This window comes from Ambystoma mexicanum, chromosome 1q (genome assembly GCF_040938575.1).
Source record: "Ambystoma mexicanum isolate Mex_15411 chromosome 1q, UKY_AmexF1_1, whole genome shotgun sequence".
Classification (NCBI taxonomy): Eukaryota; Metazoa; Chordata; class Amphibia; order Caudata; family Ambystomatidae; genus Ambystoma; species Ambystoma mexicanum.
Genome location: NC_090922.1, coordinates 140,210,815 through 140,231,410, shown reverse-complemented (window position 1 = coordinate 140,231,410; position 20,596 = coordinate 140,210,815). Strand labels below are relative to the sequence as shown.

Below are 20,596 nucleotides of genomic sequence, written 5' to 3'. Positions count from 1 at the left end.
AGAACAGATATTTTGCAAGCTCTTCAGGCAGTGAATGGAAGCCGCGGTTCTGCTCCTATTATTTGCGAATGCCGGTAAATGCTGCGCTTGGCTGCCTAAGGAGTTATGCAATGCAGTTTCTTTTGTTGTTTCGAATGCACGATCCTGTGGGTATGTATTATAGTATTAAAGGCTCAACTTCTTTTTCAGCTCTCCCAATGTTCCCCGGTGCGAGACATCGGGCAGGGCAACGAGGAGGAGGGTCGCCTGCAAGCAGGAGAAAATGTGCAGAGGTTTGCACTTCCATTACACAACTCCACTTCCTGCATGAGGACACAGCGTGCGGCTCGGGGGCTGATGAGTCACGGCCAGGCTCGAGTCTTACCATATATGGCAATGCCTTAAAGGCGCAGGGATCCAGGTGAGCAATCAGTCGAGGAGCCCGCGCCCGCCCTTAGGGAAATACTGAATACACACAGGAGGACTGTGCACGTGACCTCACCAGCCGCAGGCTGCCGCTCCCTCGTGATACGTCGCACAGGGCAGAGTGGGGCCCTGAATATGCATTTTACTTTATAATGTATTCGATGATTTTTCAAAATGTTGTTATCGGTCTTTTAGCCGGCTCTCTGCTTCCAAGCGAAGCACAGACATCCCGTTCACGAACGCCAACATGGCTGTGTGACAGAAGGACACCTTTGAGAGACGTAAGTATTATTTGACTGAAGAAGTTACACTTAAATTCAAATGAATGCCTTAGAGCGTTATATTTTTCGGATGTTTTGCTTTACAACCACAGATGTAAAAATAAGCGCCCAAGCCTTGTGCCTAGATTCTGGGGTTATTTCCCCGAAAAAAAAGATGCAGGGAGCTTGTGGTGTGTATGATGATTAAAACATGTTATTCTGTGCATAACAGTCCTGATGGCTTCCCCGGTAGCATTGACATGCGTTCAGTGTTGTGTGGAGGGGGCACGCCACGCAACAGTGTAATGGCAAACTGGAAGTTTACATTCGAATGCCTTATTGGCCGCACGTATCATGCAGGTCCACGTCACAAACTATCATTCTTGGTCCCTCAATACTAGCTAACCAATGTGGGAGATTGGCTCACATCAAATTCTCTGACCCCACTTCCGTTAATGAAAGGCCAACGCTTTATTAAAGGCAGGTCGGCTTTTACAATAAAAACCATGCATGTTCCTCTTTTTAATCCCCTTCAATGTTGTGCCTACTCCCTCTCTCTTTTTCCTTTATGCCACCCCTTTCCTTGCACCTAGTTTTTAATTGCCTTCACGGCTGTTCCTCTCCCTCCAGCATTGTCTCTCCTCCTTTTGCCTTTAATTCTGTTCTCTCTTGCTCTCCTTTCTTGTCTCATTCATACCTGCCTGCTCTAGGGCCAAGTACTATTGGTCTTTTCTGTTTGTTTTTATCAAACTCGCCCATCCTTTTTTGTAACTTTTAAAACTTCAACTTTAACAATTTGTACACTTCTATGCCCACCGTTCCCTTCTCCGGAAGACCACAGGGCCCTTTCCATATGGGGTCCTGCTAACACCTACCCTCCTCTCGAAAAATACACCACCCTTCATAAAGCTGTCTGCTGCATCAAGTCCAACTGATACTTCTTTCCCCAAAAAAAGACCATTGTACTCCATCCACCTTGCCTAAAGAACTATGGTTTTCTCAAATCTTATTGTGTTCCACTACTCCTATACCAGAAGCCTGCAAAACCCTGGACACTTCCCAGTTTATTTACTTCCTAGCTTTGTTAATAACTGCTGGCTTCTTTTCGCACCTCCAAACCCTCATTGGTAGCAAATGTGTCCACACAATCCATCTGCCCCAACACAACCTACTCATAATTCACAACTCTTAATCAGCTTTATGATTTCCAGCCAAGTCCATTGCACCAAGTTGTTTAATGCGCAGGCAATGATCATCAAGTCAGCTGACCATCTCATTAACAACAGTTCAAATAGCATGGGCAGTAACTGTCCCCAGCCCAGACCATGCCAGTTCTAGATTTCTATGGGCTCTCCCTGGTTGTTTTCCATGCATCCTTGTCTCTGTCTGCCGTGTGGCCTATTTTCCAATCAAACATTGTAACTTAGGTTAAAAGGATACACTTGCTCTGTAGGATAGTTCATGTAGTTTATTACTCATCAGGTCACATCAGGTTTCATCAGCATAGTAATCAAGGAGCTAGGAAGATCCTATGGAGAGACCACTTGCTCCCACCGCCCAGGCAACATCTTTGTCAACTGCCTGGATTAGAACTCTAAGCACACAACATTCTTCTCAGACACACAGGGTTCCACACTGAAATTCCACACCGACATCACCGCTCACCTTGAACATGCATACAGGTGCCAGGACAAGATATAACCCACCTCCTTCCATTCACCATATAAAATACAAACAATGAGCATCATCCAACCAACTCTCACACCACCTCCAATACTGAATTTGGTTCCTCACCCAGAGATAGGAGCACCCAACCAGGCGTAACTAACTTTCTACAGTAGGCAGCACCACAAACTATACACTCCAAACCATCTAGAAATCCATTCCTGCTACAAATGAACATCTAGGCTTCCACCGTAGAGAACTAACCGCCCCTCCATGAGCTAACAAACTGCGTTCCTACACCACTTTGTAGAGGAGCAGCCGGATGGCTCTGCAGGAAGTCTATGCTGGAAACCAGAAGTTGCGCCATGCATGACAACAGTGATATTGACGATTTCACAAAGAGACTTTGAGAAGAGGTATCCACAAAGAAAACCCTATCTGATGTATCCTCGTAGAGATGACAATCTCTTGGAGGAGATCCCCGAACAAATATGAAGATGAGAAAAAGAGAAGTTGGTGATGTCACAAGAGATGAGCGTGACGCGTAGAGAACGGCTGGAGAAGAGAATGTATAGACCGTTTATGTCATGGGTTACCAGAGCAAGTACAGAGACAAATGAAGAAGCAAGTGGAAATGGAAGCGAAGCCGTCGGCTGAGATACAGTTGACAATAGTGCATCACTGTCGGCTATGTGGCCTACGAATGAAATACGTGTTAGGAGAGGCATAATTTCAAAGGAAATGATCTCCTGTCGTTTCTGTAAAGAACCGGGGCTCACAGAAACGTTGCAACATTTGGTGGTAGAGTGTGTTGCCCTAAAGACAGAGCGGACCTTGTTTTTCAGTAACCTTTTGGTTTTGTCCTGTACTTATACGCCAAATGAGATATGGCATGCTCTTTTTTCTACTAATAGAGTGTCGGTTAAAATTGCCTCGGTACAATTTCTTGAAATGCTTCTTTCGCCATCATTGAAAAACATGTGATTACAATGCAATCTGTGAGCAGTCTTTTTACAAAGATGGAATTTATTTGATCAAATTTTTAAGTTTTTAAGTCTTTGCTTTTATTTTAATGGCCATTCTCATAACCAAAATTCTTTTGTTATAATCAATCCGAATGATATAATGTATGATGAAATTGTTTGAGCACTTGTTGTATGTTATGACTTTTTGAAAGGTGAATTCTTTCAGCCAACCAAAATAAAAATAAAAAAAATAGTGCATCACTGTCGGCTATTGCAGGAGAAAAATAAGAAGAAAGACGAGGTGAGGAAAATTTAGGAAGCCAAATTGGTACAGAAAACATTGTCAAAATATGCCATAGAAGGGGCGGTATTGACAAGTGGAGAAGGGTTGGGAATACAGCAAGTAGTGGGTACATCTCAGGCAAATAATCAGCGCCCGATTGGTCCAAGGAGGGAACTAGTTCATGCCACAATGCAGAGGCACGGGCTATAGAGGAAGGGGTGGTTTCCCAAAAAATCAAGGTGAGTTTCAAAATGCACAGGATGTGAATCAGAATGTGCAAGGGGGATTCAACCAAGGGGAACTAGTCAGACGGGCTCTGCCTGTATGTTGGACTTGTGGGATGACAGGGCACATTTCACGCCTGTGTGGAAGCCAAGAGTATGTACAGAATGGCCGATTCTCAAGAGGGGGGACAGCTTATACTCCACCATATAGTGCACAAACTATGGAAGCGTTTGCCCAAGATCAGACAGTGCAACAGGCACAGCAACCGCAACAAGCGCAAATGAATCCACCACAAGGGCAGTCGCAGCATGCCCCTATGCAGACACAACAGTATGCAAACACGGGACAATTACTGACACCTAGAATAGGGGGTGTCACTTTGGTAGGAGGAAATCCTTTTACAGTTACAGGGTTATGCATGTATCCACAATAGGACAGCTCACAGGGCGACTTGATGTGTTCAGTACTATCAGTGACACCAGACCCTGAAGAGGAACCAAGGATTGATGTGACGATAGGAGGAAAATCTTTTTCTTTTCTAGTAGACACAGGCTACTCATCCATGTATACGAAATGGAAAATATCCAATGTTGGGAATTGTCATGAATGCTCAAGGGTCCTCTGGAGCTATGAGTTGAGTTTCTTTTACTGACAAATTACCAGTCTCTATAGGAGAGTGTGGCATGCCTGTTCCATTATTGTATTCAAGACAGACACAAGTTAACATTTGGGGAAGTGATTTAATGACACAACCTAATATGACAATTTCTTTTACTGATGAAGGGACAGTGTGTTCCACTTCTGGGATACACTATAAGAATGTGGGCAAATTTATATTGGCATTCACAGGGCAAGTGGCTCTGCGAGGCGTTTCAATAGAGCCAAAAGTTTTTCTATATGGGGTCAGCATTCTGTTGACATGACTACCTGGCTTAGTGGGAAGGACTATGAGGATACCTGATGAGTTAGAAGCAGCCATAGAACGAAGGGAAATGGAGATGCTTGGAGGAACGGATGATGAGGATAGACCATGGAGAATAGTGATAGCTATTGAAGAAGGGTGCAAGCTGACTGATGTTACTGATGATGATATGTTTAGAGACGATCCAACAGACGATGAAGTAGTGTTCTTTGTGAGCATTACATATTGGATTCGAATAGAGAAAAGGGAAATCACTCAGCGAATGGTGATAATGCGGCAGCGTCCAGCATTTTTTGACGAAGACTTGGAGATGGTGCCAAGTGTCCTATGGACTACAGGCCCTTATGAGATAGGCCTATTAAAGGGAATCGAGGAAATCAAAATAAAGCTGAAGCCAGGGGCAATTTTACCTCGAGCAAACCGTACCCAATGTCTCAAGAGGCGGATGAGGGTTTATTCAAGACTATCTCAGCACTAATGAAGCAAGGTATTCTGGTGCGGTTAGAATCATTGTGCAACACTGTGGTGTATCTTGTGAAAAATCAAAGGGAGGGTTGTGGAGATTCATACAGGACATGAGACCGATTAACCAGATTGCAGAGGCAGAGTTTCCTTTAGTTCCTAACCCAGCAACAATACTATGCAGTATCCCAGTGGAAGAGTGATATTTCATGGTGATTGATTCATAAAATGTGTTTTTTTCAATCCCATTGCACAAAGACTCACAAGACTTGACTTAATTTACAGTTCGCCAGACTCGCCTGAAACACACCAGACTGCCTCAAGGGTTCTGTGAGTCTCCATCTATCTTTAACAGAGTCCTACAGATGGACTTAGGCAATATTGATTTGAAAAGTGCTGTGCTACACTGCGTAGATGACATTTTAATTTGTAGCACTACAGAAGAGGGGTGCAGATAGAACTCGATTCAGTTGATGACTATTCTAGCAGAGAAGGGATGCAAGGTAGACAAAGAGATACTGCAGTATTTTCAAGAAGAAGTTCTATGCATAGGGCAGTTGATTTCACATGAGGGGACGAAGGGGACACCTGAAAGGGCTGAGGCGATTATGAAAACCACAAAACTGCACACGGTGAAACAGATGCAACCATTTTTGGGGCTATACAATTATGTTAGAGCCTGGGTATTTGACTATATTTTGTACACACGACCCCTTTTGCAGGCATTAAAGAAAACAAAACATAGGTGAATAAAGAGACAATAGAATGGACTGAAGAAATGGAGGAAGGATTTGAGGAGTTGAAAAAAGCAATTTACACAGCTCCTGTTTTTGGCATCCCCAATTATGCTGGGAAGTTTTTCTTATTTTCACACACCAATGGGACAGTTATGACAGCAGTGCTTACACAGAGAACTACATTAGGGTACAAACCTCTGGCATATTACAGTGCGGTTTTAGAGGAATATGAAGATGAGAAAAAGAGAAGTTGGTGATGTCACAAGAGATGAGCGTGACGCGTTGAGACTGGCTGGAGAAGAGAATGTATAGGCCTTATAGAATCTGATGACGAAGTAAAGAATTGAGTAAACTTTCATATGCGGAATAAAATTTGCACACGTGAAGAGCACTGCATGAAAAGCAAGCAGTTTAATAACTCTACAGATGCAGCAACACAAGTAGACTAAGTAATCATATAAGCTAACTATACGTAGTGAATAGACTGAAGGCGATGCCGCCATTATACAGAATCTGGACATCTGCGTCACAATTTTAGTAAGCTTAGAGCCACAGAGAAAGAAGGATCGAGAGCTGTGTGTTGCAGCAAGAAAGCAGCTGGAAATCGTGGAAAGACCGAGAAGGCTGTCTGGCCTGGTGTCAAAGGCTGGAGCGGCCAAGAACTGGTTAGAACACCATGAGTGCCAAGTTTTATTAATTTAATACAATTAAATGTGAGAAAAGGGGCCGAATTGCGTTCTCCTGTCACATGGGCTATGGATGGAAATAGAAATTGGGCATGCAGCTCTAGACTTGAGATAAGCACATGCTCACACTCCCATATATTCTCAGGAGCAAGGATACTTTGCAAGGCAAGTTCAAAGACAATCTGCATGATAGAAGGCCTGAGTGATTATGTATGTTGGGCTAATTGGATGGGGAGACATGGTCAAGTCCACCCAATAACACCTGGGGTGCTAGCTTACATGCTGCTAGTGAGTCGAATGTTCCAGAAGGACACGAGCGTGCCAACCAATTGTAGAAGGCCATATGATGAAGAGCCTTATAGTTTGATAGCCAATGATGAGCTGTGTGTCAATTAATTGTTGAAGATGACTTGCACTAGGGTTGGGCATAGTTTGTCCACCTGACTATAGAGACCCAATCGTAACCCTTTCCTGTATAGAAAGCATACTTAGATGTTCCCGTTAAGCCAACCATAACCCCTCTTGTTTCCCATGTAGTGTGACATCACGTATGATGAGTTTTTACTATATAAATGTAATTTTTTATGAAATGCTGTGATGTGCTGGACATGCTTACATGGCGCTGCGGGGTGGCAGAGCGCTTTTGTTGAGATGCCGCAGTGGAGCGGATGACTTCGGAGTCAGAGCCGTGTGAGGGATGGCGGCCTAACCGTGTGTCAGTTGGATCCTGGAGTTTTTCTCCCCCACCGCGTCCAAGGTCACAATGATGATGTCAGTGTGCTGGTGTAGGGGTTGGCGAAGAAAGAATTTTTTTCATCATCTGCATTCCATGGTGAGCCCGACGATGTTGCAAGTGAGCATAATACGAGGACCTCAGAGTAATAGACATCGTGTGCGGAGGTTGCAAGGACCTTAGAGTAATGGACCTAATGTGTGGAGGTGGCGGATTCACGTTCTCATCATTACCAGTGTAAGCGACGGAGTCCCAGTATAATTCTGCGATATGGAGGAGAGGATTCTCCGTGCTGATAGAGAAGCACAAGTCAGAATCTTGAAAGCTCATAGTGGTTGGACGTGGCGAGAGACTAATGCACTGTGGAGTATCGGAAAGAGAACAAAATGATTAACTGACGTTTTCGAGTGCGTGCAATGTTTTCCTGACATTAGTGTGCCAATCTGCCCCCAGGGTGCCCAAAACCTACTGCCCCATCCATTGGGGGGGCCTGTCCCACATTTTGTGGTGACCTTCTCCCCCCACCCTGAATGGATGGGGGGATCTGATGCAGCCCTCCCTGGGGTCAGATGCCCCTTCCTAGGGACAGAAATCTGCCTCCAGGGAGGGCTGCATAAGGTGCCCCCATCCACTTGGGGTGGGGGGAGAGGGTCACCACCATTTCATTGGAAATTCACCTGGTGGTCTAGTCTACCCCCAAATGGATGGGGCGGCACGTCATGTAGTCCTCCCTGGTGGCAGATAGGGGCAGAAATCTGCCCCCAGGGAGGGCAACAAGGGGTGCCCCCATCCACTTAGGGTGGGGGGAGAGGGCCACCCCCCTTTCATGGAAAATAAATACCTGGTGGCTAATGGCCCCCCACCCATATCTCTGTTACATTTGTTTATTTATTTATTGGACCCTATTCCCTGGGGGCAGATGATCACCCGTCTGCCCCCAGGTGTCTCAGAGAGGTGTGGCCCCATGCTTTGGGAGCCGGGGGGAGAGGGCTGCTTACATAGTAAGCAGTCCCCTCTCCCCCTCACGTCACAAACGGACCCCTGGTGGCCCGATCCACGCCCAGCAATGCTTCAAAAAGAGGTGTTGTTGGAAAGGGGAGAGTCTCCCTTTTCCATCGACACCTCCCTCGATCTCATCGGCTCAAAAAAGCCGGAGATCGAGGGAGAGGGAGAAGGGCACTCACCTTCTCGCTTCACTGCAGCAGCCCAAAATGGCTGCCGCAGTTAATTTACTTTCAGTTTCATGTCGGCGTGCATTATGCACGCCAAGGTGAAACTCAAGGTAATCCAACCCCCGGGCCGTGAGGAGGGACCTCCCCCTCACAAAGCCCAGGGGTTGGATTTAAGTTATGTGCGATCCCGGCTTTGCAGGGATCGCACAAAACAAAGTGCCTAAAAGGACGAGTTATCTCGTCCTTGGAAATACGGAGGTGAGGTGATGTCAAGGACGAGATGGCTCTTCCTTGGCAATTAAGGAGTTAAGGGAATGAGGGGGCAGATAGGTGGGGCATACTGCGTTCTCCCAAGTTGATTGTCACCCATCCCATAGAGGACTTCCCTCCCCATGAGATTCACCCACTGAGTACCACACCCAGGGGGTCTATCGGGTAGCATCCTCACCTCCCTGGCCTCATGGAAAGGAGCTACCGCCATGTAAGCAGTGACAGTACCCTGGGATTCATCAAAATATTTTGAGGATAATGTTCTTGAAGATGCAGTTCAATCTGGATTTCACTGAAAATACTTCATGAGATTGCACTTATGCATCTCACCAACTTTCTCTCTGATGCTCATCACTCCAAGCTCTCTTTTTCCACCCATCCTTTTGGACCTCTTTTCCCTTCTAGACCTTGTTACCCACATATATCTTCTCCAACCTCCCTGACAATGTGTTTCACAAATCTGCTCTAGGGCCTCCCAACTGGAAGGTCCCGCTATTAAAATCTTCCTGAACTCCCAAACCTTGGACCACACCTGTTTCCCTGTAGGCATCCCCAAAGTATTAGTGCTTCACGGATTTTGGTTGTTTTACTGAGGTAAAAACAATCGCGGCAAAATTGAACATAGTCAATTTCGACTGCAAATACTTTTTTACTTCGGTAAAAAGAAAAACCTGTCCCCCGGAACTGCCAGTAGCCCCAAAACCCCCTACTTACCTTTTCTCAGTCGCCCGCCGCCTCCTCTCCTGTACCCTATGGCATCAGTTCCGTCCCTCTAAAGCAGGTTGGATCTGACGCTGCAGGGTCCTTTTTTCGTCCTTTTTTGGATTTTCTTTTTGGGTCCCCCACTTACGATGTTGAGGAAGCGGGGGAGAGCACCGCAACCCCAATGCCAAAAATACCAAACATGGGGAGAAAGGGGCAAACCCTGCTCTGCATTTTCGGCAGTGATCGAATGGTACTAACCGAAATCGGTCAAATGCATCATTCAATCATTTTCTTTCAGACAAATTGAGTATTTTCTGTGCTTCACCTCTTCTCGTCACCCTATGTACCTCTGCCCTATGAAGACTTAACTTTCCCTTTGGCTTTCACTATCACCTCTTTGCTGATGGACCCGAAATACAGTTCTCCTTGCCCTCCTTCGACCGAGCCATATCAGAACTAATTATCAACTATCTAATTGCAATCTATACTACATGACTCTTCACTGCCTCCTGCTGAACTCTTCAAAAATAGTAGTCATCTTTCTGCCAACTTCCAACAGCATCCCTCCCCTGCTATGTCATATCTACTTCTCGCCTGAACTTCTTCCTCTTTACTGAAGGCTGACAATCTTCGGGTCCTCTTTGATAGTGACCTGCCACTGCAACAATTCATCACTAACACCTCCTCTGCTACTAATATTACAACATTCGTAAAATTCAGTCATTTTTAACTCACCACTCTATAAAATCACAACTCTCCAACCTCATGCTCTGAAAATTCAACGACTGCTCATGTCAGTTCCTTCACCTTCTTCTCTACCCCTTCCTCACTCTAGACAAAGACCTTAACTTCACTACCTACACTCTTTACAACCTACCCAGATCCTTCCCAGCTTCTACCTACCAATTCCATGCTGGATGTCTCTCCATGCACAACCGTTCCCTTTTAAAGTTCCTTCTAATCTATAAAGCTATCAATGGTCTTCCTTATCAGTACCTGGTTGGCTCTTCATCTCTGTCTACTCACCACCACGTTCCTCCACAACGCTACACTGAACTGCACTGTTCCATGCCCCTCTTGCACTCCTTCTCCCTACTCACCCACTCAATTGGAACCTGTTGCCACATTATAATCAAAGCCATCCCGAAGGGAAATCTCTTCCGAGCTTGGCTTAAACTTCACATACTTGCCAAAAAGGGAACTCCCACCACCGCCTCCCCATACCCCCTCTCTAACCCCACCACTCCCTGCAGTGCTGGATAATAATGTTTCTGTTGAGAAAATATTGTAGGTCAAGCCATTAAAGTGAGAAAGTTCCTCATTTGAAATATTAGTACTTGATGAACGCTGTTTAGGAGATCATTAATGATTATGTTATCAGGTTATGCGTATTCCGATAAAAAGAGAAGATTTGGAGTACAACTGACTAATATGAGCAGTTGATTTTCTGTAATGCCAACCAATAAACTTGGCAGTAAACGGAGATGAGAGAGGATATCTATTATCAAGCATAAAGCCATCATTAAAGTAGTAATTAATGGTGATTGATCAATTAAAAGGAAATTCATTAGATAGATAAAACATGTGCCACATTGAGAGTAAAAATGGCGACATTGGCAGTGCTTTAGGTGCTAAGGTAGCACCACATATTTGAAGTACAGAGAACCAAGTTATAAGCGCTATAAAAATTAAATAAACATAAACATAATTCAATGTGATGGTGAGCAATGTTTGGACAGTCATGCCAAACGGGAAATGTAGGCATGTTGTCCTACACCACAGGTCTGAAATCTTTGCCTCATCAGGTGTTTTGGATTACAATTCCCATGAGCAGCATATGTAATGGTGAGGAATCAGTCTTAGTCCAAAACATCTGGAGAGCCACAGGTTGCAGACCCATGTACTACACTAAGAATATGGTCCTAAGTGTGGATTAAAGATTTAAGTAAGTTCAAATTTACCTCTATAACAATATATGCAGAGAAACAAAACGATACATTGAACACAAAGAAGAGTGAATGTAAATCTAAACTAAATTAGTAATGACCCAGAGACAGACATAACCTTTCATAGTAAAATATAATACCCCGAGTTATGCTTAAAATAAAACTAAGAAGATAGATTGATATAGGCGTCATTTCTTTCCAGACACAATAAACAATGTTTTAAATTAGAATAGAAGCAGAAAAGATAGATTGTGTCAAAGAGTTAATCCATAATGGAAATATTCCTCTGGCCCTGATCAATTGACCCCTGTTACTTTAAAACATGATCCTGACCTACGGGGCAATACTCTATTCCATCTTTTTTGAGAAATTCTGATTACAGGAATATTGCCATCTACCTAGTGCTTATTTTACTTCATTCCCATTTTCAAAAAACGGGGATCGGTTGAACCCTGCCAGCTACTCACAGATCGCCCTTTTGGACGCCACTAGCAAGATCTTTACGAACTTGATCTTGAAAGAACTTTAAACATGGATGGTGGCCAGTGGTGACTTATCGCTAGAGCATGGGGTAAATGTAAAGCACTTAGTTTCCAGGCTTGGCTAAATTGCATGAATATGTGTGAGCGGAGGGAAGTAGCGTATGCAAAATCACTACCAGCCAGTGGCAGACCCCTAGACTATTGGCCCCCCCTCAGATCGTACATGTCTAGGAGTATGGAAGACATCGACACCCCTTAAACAGAATTCAACCGGCAGACCTATCGGGGTACTAACTAATGGATATGTCTGAACTATGATATTTTGCTTTGCTGGTTTTCCCACCTATGAACGATCCATTGTTGAAACAAATGCTTGTTATCGTCTGTATATATATATATATATATATATATATATGCCCTCAATTGTAGCTCACTGAATGCACTGCCCGGGGTTGTGGGTGGGATGGGAAGCGGGTGTACGGGCCATGTGGCCCTGTGGTGGACGTTTTGGTTTATTGCATAAAAAGCAAATTAAAAGAAGTTTAAAAAAAAAATGGATGGATAACCTGTACAGTTGGTCCATTATCAAGTGGGCTTCTGGAAACTGGCTGGCACCTCCCTGAATGGCACCATATTGGCACATGTTTGTGCATCTGTCTCTAATGGCTCCATAGGGACTTGTCTGTATGGCATCTGTGGACTTGTCCAGTGCCTTTCATAGAGTCATTAGACACAGGCTGTGGTGAAAATTGCTAATGATGGGGGAGGTTTGCCCGCCCGCCCTGATCAAATTAATCTCACTTATTCATGACAACCCCTTTGTCCAGGTCCGGATATCACGGGAAGGGTCTTTATAGAGTGAGATCAACACTTCAGTGGGGTTAAGACAAGTATGTGTCTGATAAGGACATGTCTTGGCCCCAGTGCTTTTGAACATCTACATCACGGATATAGACTCCTTTTGGGCCTCCATGAATTCCTTCCCAGTAAGGTTTGGGCTCTTAAAATTAAATTGGTTGGCCTTCGGTGATGACTTGTTGTTCTTTTGATTTGACCCTCATTGGCTTGCAATGTAAACTTGCTGATTTTTCCTCGTATCCAGGGTAAAACATTCTTCTAGTCAATGGGGGCAAATTGAGGATCAACATTTTTCACGGAATTAACCTAAAGTTATGGGTTGGCTAGTTGGGAATGCTCACTTGGAACATGATCGTTCCATAAAGTACTTGTCCTTCAAAAGAACATATAATGAGTCCAAAAGTGCTATTCAAGATTGTTTAAGAGCTAAGTCACATTTCCTGATTGCAGAGTGTAAGGGAGGCATGGTATGAAGAATAGACAGACAGAAGTGATCACAGTTCAAGGGTGTTTATTAAACTGAATATGCAGGTTGGAAAAATGCCTAATCTAAACATAAAACTAAGATGGGAGCAAGCTACGGCCATCAAATGAAAAATAAGTCAGTCCTAGTGGCGTCTTGTCAAATAAAAAGGCCTTAATATTGCCAGTCTTTACAACTAAATACAAAAAGAGCGGGGGATAAGGTTCACAAGAAAGAAGTGTTCACAAATGATAAGTCAGAATGTGGTAGCCGGGGTTCTCCCTTCCCCACGTTTTGAGCAAGGTACAAGGTGGGATTCCTGAGCACAGCACACTGTTGAGATTTCTCAGCACGAGACAACCGCCCCAGCTTCAGCTATCAGGACCTTCAGTGGTTAAGTGTCTGTTCTACAAAAAGTCTATTGCCTCGGAGGAGCTGATAACCTCCAAAATAACAAACAAAATGTTCCTTTCAACTTGTACGTTGGGTGATGCCTTTTCACCCCTGGTTTCCCCTCTTCTGGGCTCAGATCCACAAATAGTTCTTATCGATATCAGGACCTTATGAGGTTAGCTTTCTTGCTTCGTGTGGCCTGATAGGTTCAACATAAAAAACAAAAAGTTCCTTTTGGATTGCACTTGAGGTGATGATTCTTCACCCCTGGGTACCCCTCTTCCGGGCACATACCCCTCTGGAATATCAGCCTCCCTCCCATTGAGTTCACTCTGGCTTATATTCAAAATGACTCCTCGATTGCATTCACGTGTCATTGGGTTGATGGCTTTTCACCCCTGGATCCCCCTTTCCGGGCTCAGACCGTTTCTTGAACATTTGCCTCCCTCCATCGGGTTCACTCTGGCTTTTGCAAAAATATTTTCTCCTTGGCATTCACAAATGTTAGTGTCTTTTTAAGCAGTTCACTGTGGACATCCCTCTGTTGGGTTCTCTTTCGTCAACACACCGTTTCTTGGAACTTTAGACTTTGCCCCTCTTTATTGGCATCCCTTCATCAGGTTCACTCTTGCCACTTCACAATTCATTTTGCTCTTTCGTGATATGGGATTCACTTCCTTTGCATTTTCAATGGTTTGTCGGTCAAAGACTTTAGACTGTACAGGGATTTTGCTAGACTCCGGTATGACCACTTTGACCTGTCTTGGAGGCTCTCCTACGGCCATCTGATATCAGTATGTCGGGGTGAACTCCCGGGGGCTGGCAGAGCCGCCGGCGAACCTCTGGGGCTGGGGAGGCCCCAACTGCTCCCGTGTCCCAAAAGGAGTATGACACACACACAAGGAGCAAGGTAACTACTTCTATTTATTAGAGTAACGGCAGGGATATGCTCAGACCGTATGCATCCAGAGTGGCTCTCGACGTTTAGTGGGGCTCGCAGGCCCTTTTTACAGCAGTATGACGCGCTACTTGCGTCACCTGGGAAAATCATCACAAAACCTATTGCCACTTCGGGTTGGTTCCCCGAGTGGTAGGGTTAGTATAGAACCCCTATGGGGATAAATGTTAGTAGATGAGGACGGGTCAGGTGGTACACTTGGGTTGTCCCTAACAGTTGTTACATTGGAATTGTTACAAGGGGACCTTTGGTGATTGGCTAAGAGTAATAGCATCAGTGATGAGCCCCCCTGTATTCTGATTGGTTCTCCCGCGAGCCCCCAAGCCTGGGACCATCGTCGTTCCCAGCTCGCGGTGCACCTGACATTAGCAACAATGTGCAACTATGTGTTCGCGCGGACAATGGACAGGTCTGCTTACGGGCTGGTGAGCAGGTCTTTCCCATCGCTATAGGTGTCCAACTTGCCGCTTCGTTGTTGCAGATTGTGTCCCAGACATGGGACCCTGGCGGTTCTCTGTCTCATAGGCTTGGCACCTTGTCAGTTCGGCTTAGTCACGTGTGGGGAGACGGTAGCTGGAGTAGAATTATGAGCATTAGATTTTGTATTTTGTCTCTGAGGGCTTGGCACCTGTAGGTATAACCTTGGCGCAGGGCATGCAGGTTGCAACATCGTGGCCTTGGCTGCGGGCTCTCGTTGGGGCTCGTTCTGCATGGTCAGCACTTGCATTACGTTCTGAGAGGATTTTCATTTGCGAGGCTTCTGCCTGGGGACTCTTGCTTGCGGCCTACTTGGGCCTAATTCATGGGTGGCGGTACATAATCCATACCGTGGGTGTCGCAAGGTGACAGAGTGTCATACGCAGCATTAGATATACATGGTGGCATCTTCATAGTGATAGGTAGCAAAAAAGCATCGGCAAGCATATACACAAGCTCTTCAGGCGTCTTGCGTTTCTGCAGAATTGTAGAAGGCCTATGTGAAAAATAACAATGATGCATGTCCGTGGGTATGTCAGTCCGCTACATCATAGCACTGAGTATATTCTTCGTGTTGGTTGGTGTGTGAGTGACCAGTGTGCATGGTGGCACATGTGTTCTTGTCTGTTGGCTATGTCGTCATGGCATCTCTAACAACGTGAATACTTGTGACTGTTGTTCTAGTCGAGCTGATCCATGTTGCAGGCGTCGGCTTGACCCGGGCGTACTAGTGGGCATATTCTTCGTATATGCATGTTTTTGAAGCAGGGTATTTTGTCATCTGGTAAATAAGCGAACTCCTCTCGTGGGGGATGCCTGGGCTGTGATGCCCTAGGCCATGGTCTGGATGAGATCGGGGGGAGGGTGTTATCCCATTCTCCCACTCCAGTCCCCCCTCTGGTCGACTTGTCGACCACAAAATCATCCTTCTCCTTATCTCCTTTTACTCTCCATACTTTGGTTATTCCAGCCAGGTGTCCATAGTGGTTGACATGATCTTCAAATGACCAGTACATATAAACGCATCCGCCACCGGGTTTACAATATACCCATCTTCCAACATAGCTCCTCGGGTTCCTCGGGTTCTCCACCTTCACAGATGGCGGGCCTAGGTGATTTTTAAGTATCTGCGCAACCTTTCTCTTTCTTGTATAATCATGTCCGTGTGCTTGTCGTCTTCGGCTGGTAGCAGGGCGTGCATGCCCACCATTTCCATCATCTCACCTGTTGTACTTTCTTTTCTTGCCTTCCAAACCCTCATTTCAATTAACACAGCCATTCCTACTAATAAACAGCCAACTATCAATTTCAGTCCATCCGACAGCGATGAGGGTACCCATGACCATAAAAAGGAGAACCAGCATTCATCTTTCTTCACTCCTTTATTTTCTTCAACCATTTTCGAGTTCATCAGGGCAAGTTGTGATACTGCTTCAGTAAGTGTTCCATTGTCTGCGTCATTAGCAAGGATAAATGTGCAACATGATTGTCCAATTTTTGCACAAACCCCTCCTTCCATTGCCGTGAGGAGGGCTAGCACATATCTGTTTTGTAGGGCTACCATACGTACCGCCCTCAGTTCTTCTTTTATTGCATTAAATCCATTGACGGTGGAATTAATTGTCATCATGAGCTCCCATCGGGTTATCTGGAGTCACTTTGCATTTGCATATGATTGCAGACCTGGGTGTATTATGGATTAGAAGAACATTGCTGCTCTACTGAATAGTCTGTGTTCTGGTGGAATGGCAGTGAGAGCTGTTTCCGATCTTCCCCACAGGTAGTTTCCCGTCAGTGGTTCTCCTTGTCTTCGCACTCTTGACAAAATGTTTGTGTCATCGTTCTCGTCACCTTCTTTAAACGTCACAGATCCTTTCCTCCTTTTCTCTCCTTCGTCCATCTTGGGGAAGTTGGCCATGTTGACATGTTTCTGAGGCACAACCAGAGATGGTACGTTGATTTGTACCATAGAGCATATGCCATTCGATGATGGAGGTAATGTGTGGTATGCTCTATCGCCGCAGGCCCAATAGTGGTCCATTAGAACTGCTGTGCCGGGACCCCCTCTGGTATCAATATTGTACTTTTACAGTTGTTGTTATTCCGAACATCAACATCGCTGTTGTGTTGATAGCACAGTGTGGGTGCAGTTAGCGTTAGTATAGTTATTGGATATTCATCTTTCTCTAGCCATGTTAACAGTGGTACACTTTTTACCCACTCCATCCAACACTTGTGGTTTGTTTCGTTTATTGAGTTTGCATTTTCGTTTGTAACCATATTGCTCCCTACCACTCCATCTGACCATCCTTGATTCGTGTATATCTTCCCATATATTACAATGAGAGCTCTTTCCCAACAACCTTGTACACCAGCAATTTCACTTGCATACCAATCACACGGCGGCAGGTATTGTAACGTTACTTTCTTTGTCTCTCCTTTTTCAGGGCCATCCATTACATATCTGAACCCTTGAGTGTGTAGGCGGTAGCTGTTGTACATCTTAAGTGTTTTGATGAAGTTATTTTCATATGGGTATGAGTCTCTTGTCTTCCATTTCAATGATACCACTGTCCCTTTAAATCGTCCTTTTGTTTGGAACAGTGCCATATATATCAGGCATTCAACTGTCCTTGCCGGTAATTCAGTAGCTACAAACGTCCTTGACGCGCTCATGGCGTATGGGATCAATGAGCACACATAGCAGTTGTCCTTAGTTGTCTGCTTACCAATTTTGGACATGTGCTGATACCACATGTTGTCCGTGACGTGTGCTGAATCTGTGAGATATTTGTCAATCCCATTATTATCTCCATATGTGCTACGTTTAACCCTATTCCCATTACCTCTTGTGTTACTTGTACCACCTGACACTGTACCTGTTGCAGCTGTGGGAGGGGGTAGATTAGTTTTAGGTGCAGCCATAATTCGAGAAGCATAGTATGTCTGCCAGACAGAGGCAGCAAGTAGACCAGTGATGACCAACACTCCTACAATTTTTATTACAATACCTAATATCACCGGCATTTTGCTCTTACCTGTGCTGCGGTCCTGCAGCTATTTCTTTGTGATGCTAAAGGTGCCCGCCTGAAAATCTCTAAAAGATATGCGTTAAGGTGTTAGTTAAGCTCTCCCTATCAGGTAGTCGTTTAATGCCCAGGCGAAAAACTGTTCCCACGCTAACCTCAGTGACCTATCTCTCAGAGCTGGTAAGTGCTCGTGGAGATGTGGGAATGATTGTTCTATGGCCAAAATGAATGTGTTGTAATATACACGTATCCTTCTCGTCTTTAAATATTTTGGTCTTTTAATAGCGTATACAAATTGGTGTGACAAAGTTTCAGGGGTGTTATCGTCTGTGGGTAGCATTTACCCCTGGCCAAAACGCAATGTTAGTTTCTTCACTTTTCTTATACAGAAACAGTTATGCGCAGTACCTGCATGTGCGAAATAAACAAGAGAGAGAGAACATGCACGTGTCTACAAGTGTGGTGCAACGTAACCATTTTTTAGGCAATGTCCTTTATTTGGGTAGTGGCAGGGGCCGGCTGGCTGGAGCAGGGTTTTGTTTGACCTGAGATCTCGTAACCATGGGGTGGGCTGTGGGCGAATGTCCAAAGTTTTTACAGTCTGTGGTTGGGGAGGGGTCAGGGGCAGTGTCGCAATTATCTTTTGTTGCAGCTGCTGCTGCGTTGTCCTTTGTTGTGGTTGTTGCGGTGTTGGCCCTGTCGTCAATGCAAGGGCAGGTCTGATCTTTGTAGGGCTTGACATCATGTAAGTGGTTCCACACTTTTTTATCACGGAGCTTTACAGCTCGAGGAGCTACTTCTTCCACCTGGTGGGGGCCAGTAAATCTGGGGCTGTTCCACCTGCGGTTGAAGTTGCGGAGAGAACGTGGTCTCCTTCCGCAATAGTCCAGTTAGTTTGTTGTCCTTGCTCCTCATTTGTTTCTTCTTGTCCGATGGTTTTCGACCCGCCCCGCGTGCACTTGAGCTGTTGAGAGATAAAGGCTACACTAGTTATCAAGGAAGACACATATTGATACAATTCATCACCAAAACTATTTGCAGAGCTGCCATAGTCGGTCAAGGCCCTTGATGGTGGCGTTAGTGGAAGGCGCATCTGACGTCCATTCACCACCTCGTGGGGTGTGAGGTGGTGATCTGACCCTGGCCTATTCCTTAACTCAAACAGAGCCAAGGGGAGGCAGTACAACCAGCTTTTCTTAGTTGGCTGTTGGATTTTTGCAATCTCTTCTTTCAGGAGGCCATTCAGGCGTTCACAAATACTGTTAGACTGTGGGTGATATGCGCATGAAAACTTGTGTTTGATGCCAAGTAGTGCAGTTATGTGTTCGAACATTTCGTTTGCAAAGTGCAGGCCATTGTCTGACCGCAGCACTTCGCAAACTCCCCACCTCGGGAAAACTTCCCTCACTAGAAATCTTGCTGCTCTGAAGGATACTGCATGAGAACAGGGCCCAGCCTCTATCCACCTTGAAAATGGGCATACTACTACAATCATGCATCGGTGTCCTTGACATACATTGATCATGTCAACGTAGTCAATGTGCACATGCAGGAAGGGTCCTTCTGGCTAGGGTATAATACCTTTTATCACTTGCAGTGTGTGACCGGCTGTGAACTGTTGACATGGTAGGCATTTGCTGCTAAAGTTTGCAACATGTGAATTTAACGCGGGACAGTACCAGGCCTCCTTTATTCGTGCTGCAATCACTTCCTTTCCTGTGTGTGCTGGATGGTGTAGCTGAGCCAGGGCTGTTTTCAATAGGGCTAGGGGCATCACTACCTTGCCTGTATTATTCTGGTGCCATAATACATCTGTGGGGGACATTGTGCAACCTCTTTTGACCCATAGCTCCTTTTCCGCCATGAGTGCTGCTGCCTGTAATTCCATTATCTGTGTTTCAGGGATGTGAGTTTATCCCTCCTTCGTTAGCATCTGTTTTGCTCCCACCCTCCCCTTATGTTCTTGTTTTTCTGGGAGGGTCCACATCTCGCCAAAGTATGCAGCATGTTTGGCATGGGCGTCTGCTGTTTCATTTCCTTTTGAGATAGGGTCATCCCCATTAGTGTGTGCTTGACACTTCACCAGGGCTATTTCCCTAGGGTTATTAATTACTTCAATCAGTTCAGCAAGTAGTAGAGCATGTTGTACTGGGGTACCATCAGCTCTTCTGAACCCCCTTCGTTGCCATTTTATTAATCCTGAGTGTACCGTTGATGTGACATATGCACTGTCTGAATATATTGTTACTCTTTTATTATAGCTCTCTTTTAGTGTGAGGATCAGGGCCACTAGTTCTGCCGCTTGGGCCGAGTAATGTTCGGCAGCTGTACACATTTTTCTGGTACATACATCCAATCCACTGTCAGCCTAACCACTGCTGCTCCTGTCCTTCTAACCCCATCACTCTGGTCAATTGTTGAGGACCCATCAATGAACATTATCCCCCCCCTAGGGCATTTTCCTCGACCTTTCTTGTGCTGGAGTAAATTTCGATGGCCT

General features: G+C 45.2%; 1 protein-coding gene across 1 annotated transcript in view; it reads left to right on the top strand.

Moving 5' to 3' along the window:
- The first annotated feature begins 579 nt into the window (after positions 1–579).
- MEAK7 (MTOR associated protein, eak-7 homolog) overlaps positions 580–20,596 on the top strand; it is a 1,198,349-nt gene continuing 1,178,332 nt past the window's right edge. The window contains exon 1 of the mRNA XM_069636239.1: positions 580–686. The gene's annotated coding sequence lies outside the window, so the exon portion shown is untranslated. The remainder of the gene's footprint in view (positions 687–20,596) is intronic.